This window comes from Eulemur rufifrons, chromosome 3 (genome assembly GCF_041146395.1).
Source record: "Eulemur rufifrons isolate Redbay chromosome 3, OSU_ERuf_1, whole genome shotgun sequence".
Lineage (NCBI taxonomy): Eukaryota > Metazoa > Chordata > Mammalia > Primates > Lemuridae > Eulemur > Eulemur rufifrons.
In genome coordinates, this window is record NC_090985.1 from 59484667 (window position 1) to 59502266 (window position 17600).

Genomic DNA, 17600 nt, shown 5'->3' on the forward strand with positions numbered 1-17600 from the left:
GTGATGCACCATTTTTATATGTCCTCCCAGTGTTATAACCTTTAACATTCAAACTTCAACCCTGGCGTGTTCAGAAAACCTTCCGTAATTAACTACACCTCACTGCCCCTTTCTCTACCCTTCGTTTCCCGCCACTTACCACACGCAGTTTTATTACAGTTACTTTGCATTTCTTGATCTGTTTCTCTGTAAACACAGTATTTTTAAAATTTCTTTCATTAATTGTAAGCTTCGTGAGAGCAGGGACTTAATCTATTTTTACAACCCCATCTGTCCACAGAACATCTGTAGAGCTCTTTGCACACAAATATTGATAATGTTACTCTTTTACCTGTAGCTAGATTTTTTTTTTTTAGAATAAATAGCTTTTTGCCTTTCATGCATTCTCCCCAACAAGCTGCATGTGTGAACTGGGCTGGTCTTTCTCCCCCAGTGTGCCTGCCACTTGACAGGTGAACGAGGCCTTTGCATAAGGAGCATGCAGGCTTTCGACCAGCGTAACCTGCCACAGGTTTACCACTTGGTGTAGATGTCCAGGAACAATAATCACTTGTTTTGTTTTTGGTGTTTTCTTAACACCAGGCCCCAGTCTTTGACTTGTGAAATTGTTTGTACATGTTATCAAAGTGCTTTCAGCTGCAAGAACCAAAACCCAAATTCAAAACAGTTTAACCCATAGGAAATTTACTGTTTTCTGTAACTGGAAGTCCAGTTACATAAAGTCCATTTACATAAAGAGGTAGGATAAACCCCACAGGTAACATAATCCAAAATCTTTAGCTCAGTTCCCCTGTGCTTTTGGCTCTGCCCTCCTATTTGTTGGCTGCATCCTCCAGCTGGTTCTGTGAATAATACAGAATTTTCAGGCATCACATCCATTTATAACCATGTAAAGAAGAGACCTTTTCTGGGACTCCCTCATGGGAAACTTTGCTGCAAAGCCCCCAGCAAAATTCTGCTGTTTTATTGGCTAACATTCATCATGTACCCTGTTCTGAAACCAACCAATGCCATACACTCACTAGTCGACTTAGACCTGGAATGATGAACCAGTCATTGGAGGGGCGGGGTGGGGGGGGTGGAATTCATATGCTGGGCTTGGACTAATGGTTTTAGAAATGACTGCTGGCAATTAGTGGGCAGAGGCCATAGATATTTTCCGTCCCACAGCACATGGGACAATTTAGCCCAACAAAGAATTGCTGCTCTACATCCCACATAATTCTTTTTTGATTCTTTTTTCTCTTTTCTTTTTTTTTTTTTTTTTTTTTTTTTGAGACAGGGTCTCACTTTGTCACCCGAGCTAGAGTGCAGTGGTGTCATAACTCACTGCAACGTTAGACTCCTGGGCTCAAACGATCCTCCTTCCACAGCCTCCCAAGTAGCTGGGACTACAGGCATGCACCACCATGCCCAGCTAATTTTTCTGTTTTTTGTAGAGACAGGGTCTGGCTCTTGCTCAGGCTGGTCTCAAACTCCTGGGCTCAAGCAATCCTGCCACTTAAGCCTCCCATAGTGCTAGGATTATAGGCTTGAGCTACCGCACCCAGCCTCCCACATGATTCTTGAATGTTCTGCTGGATATTCATGTACATTAAAAAAAAAAAAAAAAACTAGTTATCTGAGCCTAAAACCCAATTCCATTTTAAAACAGGGTATCTTTTGGCATAGTTTTAATGTATCATGAATTTTCCAAGAACCACAACCACCATATAATTAAAAGAAGATTCTACTATATTTTGTTCAAAATTTGATCAAGAATTATACCTGTTTCAAAAAATCTTGTTACTGACAGCAGTGCTACTGATGATAATTAAGTCACCAAGATAATCTATTATAGGTATTGATGACTTTACTGTTTCTTCTCATGTAGTTGTGCCTGAGCATTTTCAAATTGAAATACACATTATAAATTGTGTTCCCTTTATTTTGCATTTTTATTACATGATTTGTGTGAAATCATTTTATTGATTTCAGCAATTGTTACTCCCTTTCATCTGGGACCCATACTACAGCTTATCTTATTTAGTCATCTTGATGTACCTTTTCCAAATAGTTTAGCTTGGAGGGGACACCAGTAGCTTTTCCCAAAGTTAACAGAACATCGGGGGAAAATGAAACAAGCATCTGGTTAAACCACCCTTTAAAATTGTTCAGGCCGAAACAATTCCAGCTGTGCTAGATGAAGCAGAACACTGGGATCAAGCTCATTCCTTTGTGCTCCAAAGTGAATTCAAAACAATTTTTTAGGTAGGATCCTGGCCTTGCCATGGCTACACGTAGACTGGCATTCTGTTCCGTTGCTCATCCTTGGACTTTTCACAGCACAACCAGACTGCCCCGCAGCCCAAGGCATAGGGGTCTACATTCATCTGGCAACAGAGATTTGTCCACAAACCAGGTAGGTGTCAAGGACTAGAGTCTGGAGTTCCTCGTTACCCAATATTCATTAAAAACTTAGCTGATAGCAATATTTAGAGTATTGCTTGGAGGATGTTTTAGAGCAGCACTGTCCAATCAAACCGCAATGATGAAAATTTTCTGCATCCGTGCTGCCTAGTGCAGTAGCCGCTTGCCACCTGTGGCTATTTAAATTAATTTAAATTAGAAATTCAGTTCTTTATTGCATTAGCCACATTTCTAGCGCTCAATAGCCACAAGTAGCTATTGTATTGGACATTGCAGGTCTAGAACCTTTATGTTTTTTTAGAACAGTGGACCACACTGTTCTAGAATCTATTTTGGGTTCAAGTCAGGTCAGTGTAGAGCTAGGTACTTGAACTGTGTCATGGCGGTGCACACCCCGATTGTTCTTACTGAGCTCTTCATTAATAAGTGGTAACACTATACAGTGCTCATCAACTCAGTGTTTGCAAATAATATTATTGTCCCCACCACACAGTTAGAGTTTGAATACTATGCCCAGGGCCACACAGCTGATAAGTGGCAGAGCTGGGATTTGAACTCAGGCCGTATGGGGCTGAAGTCTCTTCTCTCCATCATGCTGTGAGGCCATCGTCTTGAAGTGAAAATTGTCTCCTACCCCATGGACCCATCCATGGCATCTAGTCTGAGGAAAGTTACAGAGGATGCTGTTGGCACACTTCTTTATGAAGACTCCTGAGGAGGAACTCCTGCTTCTTACTTGTGCAAACTACTACATTTCTGCTGAGCAGTTACTGTGCTTTCATTCTATGTTCTCTAGGAACTGTATAATCAGGTAGAATTCCTCTTTCTCATTGAATGCTGAAAAACTTAATGCCAAATTTGGGTTCCACCAGAAGCAATTGTAACATAGGTCAGTACGATGGTTTATTAGAACTTCATTCCTGGTTTATTGTATATTCTCATCTTTAGTTTGATTTTCCTGTTCTAAATGTTCACTTTTCACTTACGCTATTCTGTATTATTGAGGCCCCTTTAGGTTGTTTTGAGATCGTGATGGGGGATGTGTAGTTAGACAGTTATTAGTATGCATTGACAGGACTAGCACAAAGCTACCTGTGGATTTCTGGAGCGTAACAGCAGAAAATGTATTGACCTTCTGGAATAGCAAACAATACTTTGTTGCCTTCTATTCAAAATGCAATTGTGGTTTCTGGCATACATGAAAATGTCAAGTTTACCTTATTTATGTGTCTGTCTTTGTTCCAAAAAAGGATTTAAGTTCAGCTGAATAAGCAGATAATGATTCTAAACTGGAAATCATATGTCCTAGGTTGTTCTATTCTAGCATCCTGATGAATCATTTGAATGAAGCCTGAAAAATGAACATTAACAAGTTACTTCAATCATAGAATTTTAGATAAGGGGGGAATTAGAAGTCATCTGGGTGGGGGGATGGGGTGTCCAAGAGAGACTGTGTGACTGTGGCCCCACCATTAGGAAAGGAGCAGGGCTGTTATTTGAATCCAGACATAGTCCATTGCTCTTATTCCTTCCATGCTGCCCTGACTCACACACTGTCGTTGCCCCTCACCCCAATGTGCTATTCTAAATGTTATTTAAAAATACAAGTGTCTGGTGCTAGATACATAAAGATGGACTTTCTTGCCATTATGTTCTCTGTACTTTAATAGCTAAACAAAATACCGACCTTTTCAAGTTGGTATAGCATCATAAACCAAGGATGTATTAATAGATCTACCATCTTTTTTTTTTTTTTTTTTTTGAGAGGCAAGGTCTTGCTCTGTCGCCCAGGCTGGAATGCAGTGGGGTGACCATAGCTCACTGCAGCCTCCAACTCTTGGGCTCAAGTGATCCTCCCACCTTACCCTCCCGAGGACCTGGGACTATAGGCACATAACACCACACCCAGCTAATTTTTTAAATGTTTTGTAGAGATGGGTTCTCACTATGTTGCTCAGGTTCATCTCAAACTCCTGGCCTCAGGTGATCCTCCTGACTCAGCCTCCCAAAGTGATGGCATTACAGGCAAGAGCCGCCACACCTGGCAATCTTCTTTTGATAAATGATTTCTCTAGAGAAATCTTTCCGTTTCTCATAACAAAATTCATGTCAAATAATGCACTTTCTCTATAAAGCACCTTACACCATGAAAATGCTTTGAGGAAGCTAAGCAGAAAGCTCCAGGGTTTCCATAGCAGTAATGATGTTAACACATTTTTTATTACCTAGTCACAGTACTTTTCTTATTATAAGAGCAATTATTTCTTGAGGCTTATTGTCTGCTGCATACTTCTGATTCAAGTTAGGAGACCAGTGGTTGCAGGAACATTTGTAAACTTAAGCCCTGGGGTTATAAAATGCCTTACTTGATGGTGTTTAACAAAACCTTATTCACTGCCTGGTTCTCCAGTGTGCCAGGATGTCTTGCAGGTATTAATTGAGCTCTTCATTATGTTTTCATATGTTTCATATGTCACATCTTTAAAAGCATGTCTGTAAAGGCAATAAGATATGTGTGAAGATAGAATAACCCACACTCAGGATAAACCTGTCATCATTTCCGCTTAGGAATCACTCATTTGGGGGTGTCCAATGGCTCTTCTCTTCCCTTTTTTTCCATTAAGATTTATTATTGTTTTGTTGTTTTTAACCTGGGTTTTTTTTATGTCTGAATTAGTGTAAAGATCAATTTAAAAATAAGCTCTGACTTAGAGATATTTCAACTTGAAATGCATAATAGTAAATTTCCCAAGATTAAAAAAAATAGATAATTTATTTTCTGGAATCATTACAAATTAATGTGTGCATATATTATTTTACAAATAGATGCATCTCAGCAAATTTCCATTGTTCTCCTCTTTTTTTCACAGTATTGCTTTATATGCATTTAAAATTTTATGATGTGCAACGTCAGCTCTACAGAATGCTTGTGTGTTTGTGTGTGTCCCTAGGCCAAATTCCTTTCTGGGAGGTTTAAGAATAATTGCTAGCCTAATTCTCCCACATCTCCATATCATAAATTGCAAATATTTAGAAGTGTGCATTGCAGAGTTAGTTATTTCTTCCTATAATTGGCCTATGAGAAGGTTACTCTCTGCCATGATAAAAGCTATTCCCCTTCTTTGGGGATTAATTTCTAAATTTGAAGACTCTGGGTCAGAGTTGTCTGGACTGTGTTTCCCTGAAATTTCAGCCCCTAAGAAATAAAAATAGGTTTTGAAATAGATTCTAGGCCACTGGCACAGAAAGCTGGCAAAAAGCTGTAACTTACTTTGGATAGTCCCAGTTAGTACAATTCCACCAGCACAGTCTGTTCTTTTAGATTGTGATTCAAGTTTAGGAGAAAATAAAATGTAGGGATCCCCAAATGTCACCCTAACTCCAAAAGTGCTTTTGCATTCTTACTCTATAGCTTAGGCTTTGGTAATTCTCCTTTATTTTTGTAGATCCCCTGATGTGAGGGGAATGGAGGCGTACTTAGTTAGATATCAGTTATTTATTTGACTTTACTGAACAATCCACATTTATTGGTTATTTTAGATAAGCTCCAATTTTGGATCAGACAGTGGAGGCTGTAGTTATACTGGAAAACGTGGACTTGGAGCTAACAGATCCCAGCTTTACTTAATTAGAACTGAGCTCGGTCAAATAAGCTTTCTGAACCTCTGTTTTCACATTTAGAACAAATAATAGCAACCTCATAGACTTATCATAATTAATAAAAATAATAGCTATCTTATTTCATCTGTGTTGTACCAGGCCCTATAAGGGTTGATACCGTTATTATCCCCATAAAGAAAATAAGGCTTTAAAAAGTTAAGTATGTTTCCTAAAGTATGTTTCCTAAAGTCAGGGAGTAGAGTTATTTTTCAAGCCAGATTGTGTCTAACTCACTCCAGTGATTTTTGTGCTTAACCATGATTTTGTGCTCGCCATCAGTTTTTTCTCCTATTAAGTGAGACACTACATCTGAGAGTACCTGGGATTTTACAGGGACTCAACGTATGTTAACTTGTCCTTATCTTGGCAGACTAAATTGTGTGTTTTATTGGCTGAACTCTAGTTTTTTGTGCTTAACTAATTTACATAGTATCACAATTTCTGATTTGCTGAGGAGGTTTTAATAACTGCTTTATTAATTACAAACCCTGTTTATGGTTTTACATAGCAATGGTTTTATAAGAGGCCATAAAACCTTCCAGGCGTCACTTCATTAACTCTGGCAGTCCCTCCTCCATATAGGAGCCTCTTAACCATTCAGAAAACCCAGAGACCTGTCAGTGTTGGGAGAAGGGAAATACCCAGACTCACAGCCCCTGAGCTGGTCAATCTCAGGTTTATATCGAGCAGGGAGGTGTATCCTTTTTAACCAATTGTGAGGTTTTACAATGCCAGATGCACATCCTGTAAGACTCAAGAGGATGATTTCGACTGAGTTTCATGAGAAAAAAATTCAGATATTGGTAGTCATGTTTGGTAAATTCTTTTGAAAGGTATTCCTATAATAGAATTACTCTTAGAGCTAACAGAGTAAATGAGAATGATGGAAGCTCATATTTTCTTAATGGTTGAATTTTTTTGTTGTTGTTTAGGAAGCACATAGGTGTTCTCTCATGATTTTGGTATCCACGATTATGTTGGCATTATAAGATCCCAGGGCTGTGGTGACATCATCTTGCCTAATCACAAAAATGTTTTAATGGCTGAGCTCAGAAACCCACTTTACTGATTATGGTCTTCAGAAAGTATGTGTTGGTCACAAGAAATGAGAAAGCACTATGTCCTCAATCAACAAACCTGCAGCCATTGTCCAGTCACCATTCCGGAATCCTCGTTCTGGAAAGTGCCAACCCAGTCCCCAGTGTAAAGGAACTCCATCCTATCTTATTCCCTTTTTGACAAACTCTGTACCTTTTCAAGGCTTGCCCTGCCCTAGCCTTGAGCTGCTGTTGGAAGAGAGCCTTGAAGGTAAGCAGTTACCTTGTTCCCTGCCCCGGCTCAGAGAATGCTATACAGAGAAGGGTCCTGGAGCTCCCCACCCCGCAAGATGACAGTGCCCGTTTCCAGACTGAACACCTGTCCCTGCTCAGAATACAGTTTCTATTAAACCAACAGGCTCATTCTTATTAGGAATTATTCTGAGTCCCCTTTCTGCTGCTGACTGAAATTCTTTATTGTCTTTGATGGGATCCTAATCACTCAGCCAGTAGCTTAACTTAGGTTCCTTGGTTTACCACTGCTCAAATAACATTCCCAGTGTGGAATAAATATAGACAGTCAACTTATTTCAATGCCAGCCTTTTAAAATGTGTACGTATATGTGATTCTTTTTGGGTCATTTAATTTGGATAAAATAAGTTGTAACAGAGGGTTGACACAGTGCTTCTGAATTACAAGAATAGATGTGAAAGGATAAGATACCCCACCTCCAGCACCCCAAGGGAAACATACACACACACACACACACACACACACTTGGTCTCCTTACCTCACCATGTACCAGATTCATAAGAAAATAAACAAGGCGCTCCTTTTCACAGACACCCTCTATTTTGTGACTGGGAGGCAGAAGAGTGTGGTAGTTAAACATGTGGGCCTTGGAGCGAGACAGACCTGGGTTTGCATCCCAAGCCTGCATCATGATGGAGAGGCCTTGGGCAGGTTAGCTACACTTTTCCCCTAGCTGCAGATTCATTATCTGTTAAATGGGAATAGTTACAGTAACCAGAGGATCAAATGAGACAGCGTGTGCAAGATGCTCAATGCAGGATTCGGTGCACAGTAACTCTCAATAATTAGTATAATTATATGATTACTTCCTCTTTAGGAACCTAAAACTCTGCCCCGCACTGCGTTAGAGAGCATTTATTTGCTGAAAGACAGGCCAACTTCTGTTCTCGTGTAATTGGTCAGGCCCACAGGCACTGGCGGATTGGGTTTCCAGATGGCTTCAGCTCTTCTCTGAGCTTTCATTAAATAATACCTTAATTATTAGCTCAAGAGCACATTGAACACAGTCCCCGCCAGTCTTCCTGAACCTTCCCTGCGGGAAGCCACGGCCTTTTGAGGAGTTACTAACCCCTTTCCTGTGAGTGTTGAGAGCTGAGGGTAAGAGGGTGAGCAAGCCTTTGCTTTCTAGTTCTGTATATTTAGGGTCTGATCTGGTTAGGGCACATCTCTGCAGGGTGGCAGAACTGGGACTTTTTACCTTCCCCACCTGTACAGGGAAGGAAGCAGGCGTGGACGCTTCGCAAGGCAAGACAGAAGCTGAATCCAGGCTGTCTGACCTCCAGGTCAGTGTTCTGTGCGCCTGAGCCTCAGAGGCCAAGAGAGGAGGGACACAGACGTCAGCGTCCCTGCTGGGTGGGCCTGTCACCGTCACGACTTGTGTCACGGAGCATCATCTCCGCTCTGTAGTTAGAAGGAAGCAGAAGGACCTGCCGCCGCCCGTCCCCTCCTGCCCAGCCCTGCCCTGCGGGCAGCCCAGGCACCTGCCGCCCTCCTGGCCTCCCGGATTCTCAAGACGGAGCTCAAAGAACCATCCCCTCCTCTGCCTGGGCAGGGTGCCACCTCCACAAGGCAAATCACATCCATTTGATCTGGAACAAAAGGCTGCGGTGGTGTCTGAAATGACAACTCCCAGGCGGGTGATGTCATGCTGTTTTGTTTGTCTCCATGGACTGTGGGATCCAATTTCAGTTGTGAAGAAAATGGTCTGGGGAAAAAAGTTACTTCATTCGGAAAATTCCGAGAAGCCATAAATACAGTTTGCAGCTGATGAAAGCACAGTGACACGCAGACAATGGCTTTGGGTGGAAGAAGAGACCTCCCGCCCCAGAGGCCGGCCTCTTCACCCCACCCACTGGCAGCCTGCTTCTGAGAGCAGACACGTGTGTGGGGTTCCGGCAAGATCCGGAACAATCCCCTTCTTCCCTGAGGAGACTCCCTGTGACCCAGGGGCAGGTTGGCTGGGGCCACGGTTTCCCTGGTTCTCACCCTAAGCTGTCCCCTGCCCAGAGGCCGTCCCTGCAGTATCAGCACCGTGAGGCCACTTCCCTCTCCCGAATGGTTGGCCTGCGTTTCTGAGTTGCTGCTAAAGCAAATTAAAAATAACATTTTGTTTTGTTGTTTTCATTTCTTATTCTCTTTCTAGTCTTTCAATCTCTTGTGAATCCTTTTTGCTTTTCTTCCTCTTTTCTTTTTTTTCCCACCGTCGACACGATGAAAAAAAGGCAGAAATAGAAGGTAAACTCTATGATGATTTTCATGAGAACCCTAGAATACACAGTTCCCAGCCTAGATCTTCATCCCCGAGTCAGGGAGGAAGAAGAGGCGCTGCTGGAAAAGACGGGGGGCGGGGAGCTTAGATCCAGGGGCCCCTGTTCAAGATTGTTGCCCCCTGGGTTCACTCACCCACCCTTTTTCAAAAAAATCATATAAAAACAATATAGCAAGGTAACAGAATTTTGGAAGATAGGAGAAAATGTCCTTATCCTAATACCTTCTTCCTTTATGTGTCTTCCTGGTGCCAGGTCCAGTTAGGTGACTGAGCCCCTCAGTCTGTTTTGTTTTGTTTTGGTTTTTTTGTTTTTGCTTTTTGTTTGTTTTGTTTGTTTGTTTGTTTTGACACAGTGTCTCCTTCTGTCGCCCAGGCTGGAGTGCAGTGGTGTGATCATAGCTCCCTGCAACCTGGAACTTCTAGGCTCAAGTGATCCTCAGAGCTGATCTTTCCTGAAACTCTCCCACAGCCTCTTATTTCCATCCCCAAATCGGTTCCCAGAGTCAACGGGCACCTTGAGCTTGGTCCCGGGACACAAAGCCCCTTTCCCTTGGCCTGCAAGTCATGCTGATCTCCGAGCAGCCCATGTGTCGCTGGGTGCCTGACATTGTTGGGGAGCAAAACTTTTCCTCTGTCCTCTTAGGTTCTTTGGGGGGGCGGGGCTGTAAATTAAACTGACAAAAGACAGATTAGCAAAAGACAGATTTTTATTCAAATATGTATGTACTTGAGAGTTCACAGAAAAATGTGACTTGAGGGGACAGGTAGTATCTGGAGCTTACATGCCATCTTAATAGGGGGTGGGGTGGGGCAGAGGGGCACTTCTGGGAAAACAAATGACTTAGTAAAAATAAATAGGGCCTTAGGAGAGTAGATGGGAGATATGATAGTTTTATGACAATTTGTTATCCAGGTGCTGACGTGTGTTGACTTGTCAGTGATAAGAGTCAATCTCTGGTTGTGAAACTCCCGGGGAAGGGGTTTATGATAGTTGGATTCTCTGGGGAGGCTTTACTTTTAGAAAGATAAAGGGAGTTCAGAAAAGGCCTCTTCCTGCAGCTGTTGAGTCTCAAATGTCTTCAGCTCAAAATATAATCACCCTTATGGCACCATGACATGTTCTGGACGCCTTCACCCATGCAGGTCTTCCCTCTAGACTACCCCGAGGTCCACTAGCAGCCGCACTACGGGTCTGAGTTCAGTGCCAGAGCTCACTCCTCTCCCACACCTGCCTTGACACTCACCCAGGCACAGTCAGGCCCCCAGCCACCCACGTGCGTCTCAGTGGGGGACACACCAAGTGTGCAGGCTTAGGATGGGAGCTTTGGGAAGAGGGGCAAGAGCCAGCCTTGTTTACCTCTGAATCCGCCACTCCTGACCCACTTCCTGGCATATTGTGGGAGCTCAATAAATGTCCCAGGAACAAATGGAGGAGACCGTGAGTGTTTTTAATGAGGGCTTTCTGCCCCCCAGGCAAAGTGCAGCAAGATGCTCTAAGAACACAAACAAAGCCAAAGCTTTTTAAGAGGTCCTCATTAACCCAATGAGTCAAATCCTGAAGTGGCTTTTATCTTAATGGAATTTGGCTGTATCTCAGTATTACTTGAAGTACAGGAGCCATCAGTTTGGGTTTAGGAAAGGTGGATTTTCGAGATCTTGGGATTTGATTTCTAGATGCGAGTAGTTTTTCCTCATAGGCCAGCGCTGTCCCATAGAAATACAATGCAAGTCATTTGTGTCATTTTAAATTCTCCAGCAGTCACATTAAAAGAGTAATAAGAAACAAGTGGGCCGGGCGCGGTGGCTCACGCCTGTAATCCTAGCACTCTGGGAGGCCGAGGCGGGTGGATTGCTCAAGGTCAAGAGTTCGAGACCAGCCTGAGCGAGACCCCGTCTCTACTAAAAATAGAAAGACATTATATGGACACCTAAAAATCTATATAGAAAAAATTAGCCGGGCATAGTGGCGCATGCCTGTAGGCCCAGCTACTCGGGAGGCTGAGGCAGTAGGATCGCTTAAGCCCAGGAGTTTGAGGTTGCTGTGAGCTAAGGTGACGCCACGGCACTCACTCTAGCCTGGGCAACAAAGTGAGACTCTGTCTCAACAAAAAAAAAAAAAAAAAAAGAAACAAGTGAACTTAATTTTAACAGTATACTTTATTTAACCCAATATATCCAAAATAGTATCATTTCAACAGGTAATCAATATTAAAAAGTATTAATGAGATATTTTACATTATTTTTTTGTACTAAGTCTTTGAAATTTTACACTTCCAACACATCTCAATTTGCACTGGCCATATTTCAAGGGCTCAGTAGCCACGTGTGGCAAGTGGCCACTACGCTGGTCAGTGCAGTTATGGACAAGGGTCATCTAAGTTAGTATTTCTGGAAGGTCCCCATGAGATATGATTCTAAGAAGTGGGCCGTGGCAGCCTAGCAAACCAGAGGCCTGGGTCTATGGGAGGTCGCGGGGCACAACCAAAAACAACCCAGGAAGAGTCCAGAGTCTCTCAGTGTTCTCAGTCCTGAAATGGGACGGTCCCTTCACATCCACATTTTCTCTGTGGTCTCTTGAATCAGTTTCATCAGACCTAGGCTGGCAGGCCAGAGGTAGGAAGTTTGCTCCTGCTGGTAAAACTTCATTCATTCACTCAATAAATCCTTCGTGGGCAGCTATTATGTGCCAGGCACTGTTCTAGGACTTGTGATATAGAGTGAACAAAACAGATTCCCTGCCCTTGAGTAGACGATGAAAAGTAACAGAATAAACATGAAGATTGCAGAGTATACTAGAAAGTGGTGGGTGCTGTGGAAGCAAAGGATAAAACAGAAGGCAAGGAAATAAGAGGTGCTGGTGGCGGGGCAGGTTACATTAAATGTTGGGGTCAGAGCTGGCCTCATCGAGAAGGTGAGATGTGAGCAAGTCCAGACACAAAGAGTAGAAGCAGGTGAGGAGGTTGGCCGGAGGAGCATCCCAGACAGAGGAAACAGCCAGAGCAAAGGCCCTCTGGTGAGCAGGAATGTGTTGACACGGGGAAGCTGTGAAAAGACCAGACCTCTGGCGGGGACTGAGCAAGGGCGAGAGTAGGGAGATGAAGTCACAGAGGTAAGGGGTGGGGGAAGCAGACTGTTTAGGGCCTTGCCAGCCACTGCAAGGGCATCAGCTTTCATTCCAAGAGAAATGAAAACTCACCATAGGATTTTGAATGCTATGGTCTGCCTTCTATTTTAACAGGAGTGTAGGAGGGCAAGAGTAGAAACCTGAGCACCCGTTAGGGGGCCCTTGCAACAGTCCAGGTGAAAGATGATGGTGGTTGGACGAGGGTAGTAGCAGAGAAGATGATAAAGGTTTACGGATACATTTTGAAGGCCGAGCCAGTAGGGTATGAGAAAGAGTAGTGAAAGATGACTCTTAGGTTTCCGATTTGGGAAAATGGTAAGATGTCAGGGCCATCTACAGAGACAGGAAAGGCTGTAGCGGGGGCAGGCGTTGGGTTTTGGGCATGTTGAGTTTGAGATCTCTATTCAGTATCCAAACAGAAATGTCAAGCAGGCAATTGGAATTATGAGATAGAATTTGGGAGAAAAGTCTGGGCTAGAGATAGGACTTCTCTCTCGTATTGGAAGTTCTCAGCATATAGATGGAATTCAGAGTCCTGGGACTCGGCGCAATCATTTGGGGCCCAGAGAAGAGGCTCCTGGAGCATCCAACATGAAGAGCGAAGACGCAAAGGAGACTGAGAGGAGCGATCCGAGGTAGAAGGAAAACCAAGAGCTTATTGTGTCCTGGAAGCCAAAGGAAGAAAGTGCATCAAAGAAGAAGGAATCAACTGTATGGAATGCTCCAGTTAGGTCAAATAAGATGCGACCAAGAAATGAGAATCAACCGCTGGGTTTAGCCACATGGAGATGACTGCCACTTTGATGGGAGCAGTTTCCATGGCATGATGGAAACAAAAGCCTAGCTGGGGTGGGCTTTGGAGAGAATATGTGGGGTAGAATGGGAGGCAGTTGAGTATAGCACATTAACTTCCCTGTGAGTTGTATTTAACTCATGCTAGTTTTGAGCCCGGGGCCTCGTGAAGCATATGTAAGTCACATCTCTTCACCATGGGAGCCCCAAGAACTATTTTTCAAGTTGCATGTAACTCACACACAGAAAACGATAAAAATAACAAATTTTTCATTACATTAGAAATGATCACACTCGCCCGGGGAAAAGAGTGAGACTCTATCTAAAAAAAAAAAAAAAAAAAGAAAGAAAGAAATGATTGTTTTGTTTCGAAGTTTTTATTCTATTTTTGTAATAAAACACCATGGCCCCAAGGAAAACAATTTTTTTTTTTCCATTGTGGCCAGGTCTGGTGGTCCAGCAGAAGCTGTTGGTCCTTGGCGGCAGTGGATGCCTCTCTCCCAGTGCTCACCCTTTCACCCCTGCCAGCCCCTCAGCCACACATGGGAGTTCAGTGCAGGATGGGGAACTCCAGGGCTGGGGAACAACCTGTGTTTTCCTTTGGGTAGGAAAGGGCCAGGTGTCTATTGGGGGAACTGGGGCAGCTGTAGCCCTCTGAAGGGGACAGCAGGCTGATGGTCCTTGGGGGAGAATTCAAGGCGAAGGAAGCAGCAGATGGAGATCCTCGGCCCCAGCTCAGAATCTAGAACAGGGGCCCTGTGTTTCTTCTGTCCCCATTCTGGGAGGATGGAGCTCTGAGCCTGGCTGGGAGCTCAGGTGAGAGGTAGGTCTGAGCACCCCAGGACAGGGTCATATTAATGACCGTGGAAGCCCAGGTTAGAAACTCAGTGGTGGAAGAGACAGCCCAGGGGAGAGAACTGGGACAGACCCCGGATATGATTTTGGCCACTGCCAGCTGTCTCGCTACCCTGACTCCCATTCCCACCCTCCCCAATCCCTGCCCCACACAGACTTCTCATCTGGCCTCTAGTGGGGAACTCCCAGCCCACGTGCCTGGCCCTGCAGTGTGTGGGGGTGGTGGAGAGAGTGTGACAAAGTGACATCTCCTGGGCAGCAGAAGTGATCTCCAGGTATGCATTTTGCAGAGGCTAGCAGTATGGTGTCTGCGTAGATATATCTATTTGTATATGAATCAATCCATACCCTGCGGTGAGAAACTGTCACCCTTGAAAGGAAGGTGGTAAATTCCCTCTCATTCAGAGAATACCTCTCTCCTCTCACCCAGCTGCCCCCGGGTTTCTCATCGAGATAGTAATTCATTGTACAGGGGAGGGGGCTCACCAGGTGGAAATCCCCGCTTCCTCCAGAGAGCATTGCACAGTGTCCTACCCCTACATCCCCGGCAGCAGCTCTCCTCTTGGAAGCCCGTGGTTACCCTAGGTCCTGTCCAAACTCTGGGCCCAACTCTGAAAAATGAGTGATTGGAGCAGATGTTGTTGTTTTGTGGTTTGGTTTTTTTTCTTGTCTGTCCAACATCATTTTCTTCTGACAACAGCACTTCAGTTTTCATTTGGGGAAGAACCTCTTCTCCTCTCTCTGTTTATGTGCTTCTGGTAGGGGAGAGGGCGTGTGACCCAGGCCTGGCCATCACAGCCGTACATCTCTCTGGCCACAGGGATGGGCACACGACCCAAGCCGGGCCTGCCAGAGTCACGTGCGGCAGGTGCTGCTGGGCTGGATGGAGGGGGCAGAGCCTGTCTGAGCGTGGTGCTGATGCTCAGGAGAGCAGAGGCCTGAAAGCAAACTCTGAACACCTGGGTCACTTGGCCTTTTCGGTTACAAGCAAATTCCTTTCCTTCCTTCCTTTCTAACTTCCTTCCTTCTTTCTTCTTTTAAATAAAATTTATAGGAGACCACTGATTTGGTGAGCTCCTGCACTAGGCTCCAGTAGACCAAACCAAGATGGAGTCACTCATGCTAAAGTTCCATATTACCAAACTGAAACTCAATTGTTTATGAGATCTTCCCAGAAATCAGGAAAGAGAGAGAGATAACACTCAAATCCCCGAACAGTCCAGCTGTAGCCAGCAGAATAAGGAAGTCCCCTCTGCTTTAACCCTTATAAGGAAAGTAACCTGAAGGAACCTGCTCTAACCAATCTGCTCCTTGTTCCCTGTGTCTGCTTTCTGCTTTGAAGCAGCTTTTCTAAATGTTTAGAGGAGATGCCGCACCGATTCATAATTACAAATAAAAGCCAATTAGACCATTTAATTAAATTTATTGTAATTCTGTCTTCTGACACTTTGCTCTTTTTTTCTCTTTCTCTTTCTTTCTCCGCCCGCCCCCCTCCCCCCATCTTTCTGTCTTTCCCATTTATTTTGGCTTAGGCCAGTTTGAGTTTGGTTTTTATGTCTTACAGAATTGTTCCAACAAATACCCTTAACAGCATTGTCACCTCCCATGTCTGCCTGTCCTCCAGTATTGTCTGAGAAGGGCTTAAGCTCTCAGTTTTTGAGGTGCCCTGAGACTACCGAGCCATCCCAACCCACAGCCCCTTTTGTCCCCTAAAGTGTTAGATAAGAGGATATTTTAAAACTCAAATGCATGTATTTTTCTATTATACAAGTCATACAAATATTTATTTTTAAATTAGAGAAAGCAGGGAAATTATTCATCATCCAGCTACTATGAGCATTTTGGCTTATTTCCTTACAAACGTTTCCCCATACACATTTCCATACCCGTAGCCCTTGTGTATACAAAACGTGTGCTGCCACTATTACTGTCATCATCATACAGGTATTGTCATTAGCACTTCTCTCTCTCTGTGGTTTGTCAGTCTCCATTGCCAGTGGCTTCCCTCAGCGGAGGTAGAGCTGTTATGAGATCAGAAACTAAGTCAATCACCTCGAACGATGTAAAACACGTGTCAGGTGGGAACTCCTCCATCACCTGGGGTTTTTATACTGCTGCCGGGTTCCACCCCCAGAGACTCTGATCCCGCGGGCCTGGAGTGGGTTCCAGTTTGCCTTCCTGAGCATCTCCCAGGTGGCACCAACACTGGCAGGCCTCAATGACAATAAGCATATTCAAGTTTGAGAAGCCCAGATATAGATAAGTCCTAACTTTCAGTTCAATGGTCATTTACTCAGCACTGATTCATGCACCTGTGGTTTTTCAGACGTCTGCATTTTTTTCTTGGGGAACCAAGTTTCGGAGGGGGATATGACCCACAGCTTCGAACCTAAGGTCCTTAGGAAGCCCCAACTTCACATAACCTGAATGGGAAGACAGCAGGGAAGGGTTTCTTTCACTCTCCTCCCTGTACTTTCCTCCAGGTGGGTAGAGGTTGAGGGGCAGGCTGTGGGGGAGGCGGAGCCTTCATTCAGTTTCATGTTTATGGAGTGTGGGGACTGCGGTGGGCGATGCAGTGATGAATAAAACAAAACGCGACTCCTGCCCTCTAGGAGCTGAGGCCCAATGCGAGGATGAACACGAAATAAATAAACGCTGCACAAGCTGGGAAGGGGCCAGAGTGGAGGAGGCCCGGGGTTCCCTGCGAGCACAGCAAAAAGGCCCCCAGCTGGCCCTAAGCGATCAGGGAGCCCCGGAAGCAGCACTGCGGGCAGGTTAGCCAGGGGAAGGGCACCCCTGGCAACAGGAACAGCAAGGGCAAAGGCAAGGAGGTGCCCTGAGGTGTTGGACGGTGAGCAGTGGAGTCGGAGGGCGAGGGTGGCCAGGCTCAGGCAACCCCAGCTGGAAGGACAGTTTGGAGCCTCTGAGATCTCTGGTCCTAAGCCCCACATGGAGCCAGCATAGGACCATTAGTGGATTTTCCACTAGTTCTCTAAGTGGAATGACTTGGTTTCTCTGATTACTTTTAGTTTTGCCTCAATGGCATCACATTTGGCCAATAATTCCCCAAACCTGGTTGAGGTTTGCACGTATCTGGCCACCATGAGGCCCATCAATAGCTTCTGCAGCCATGGCCACATA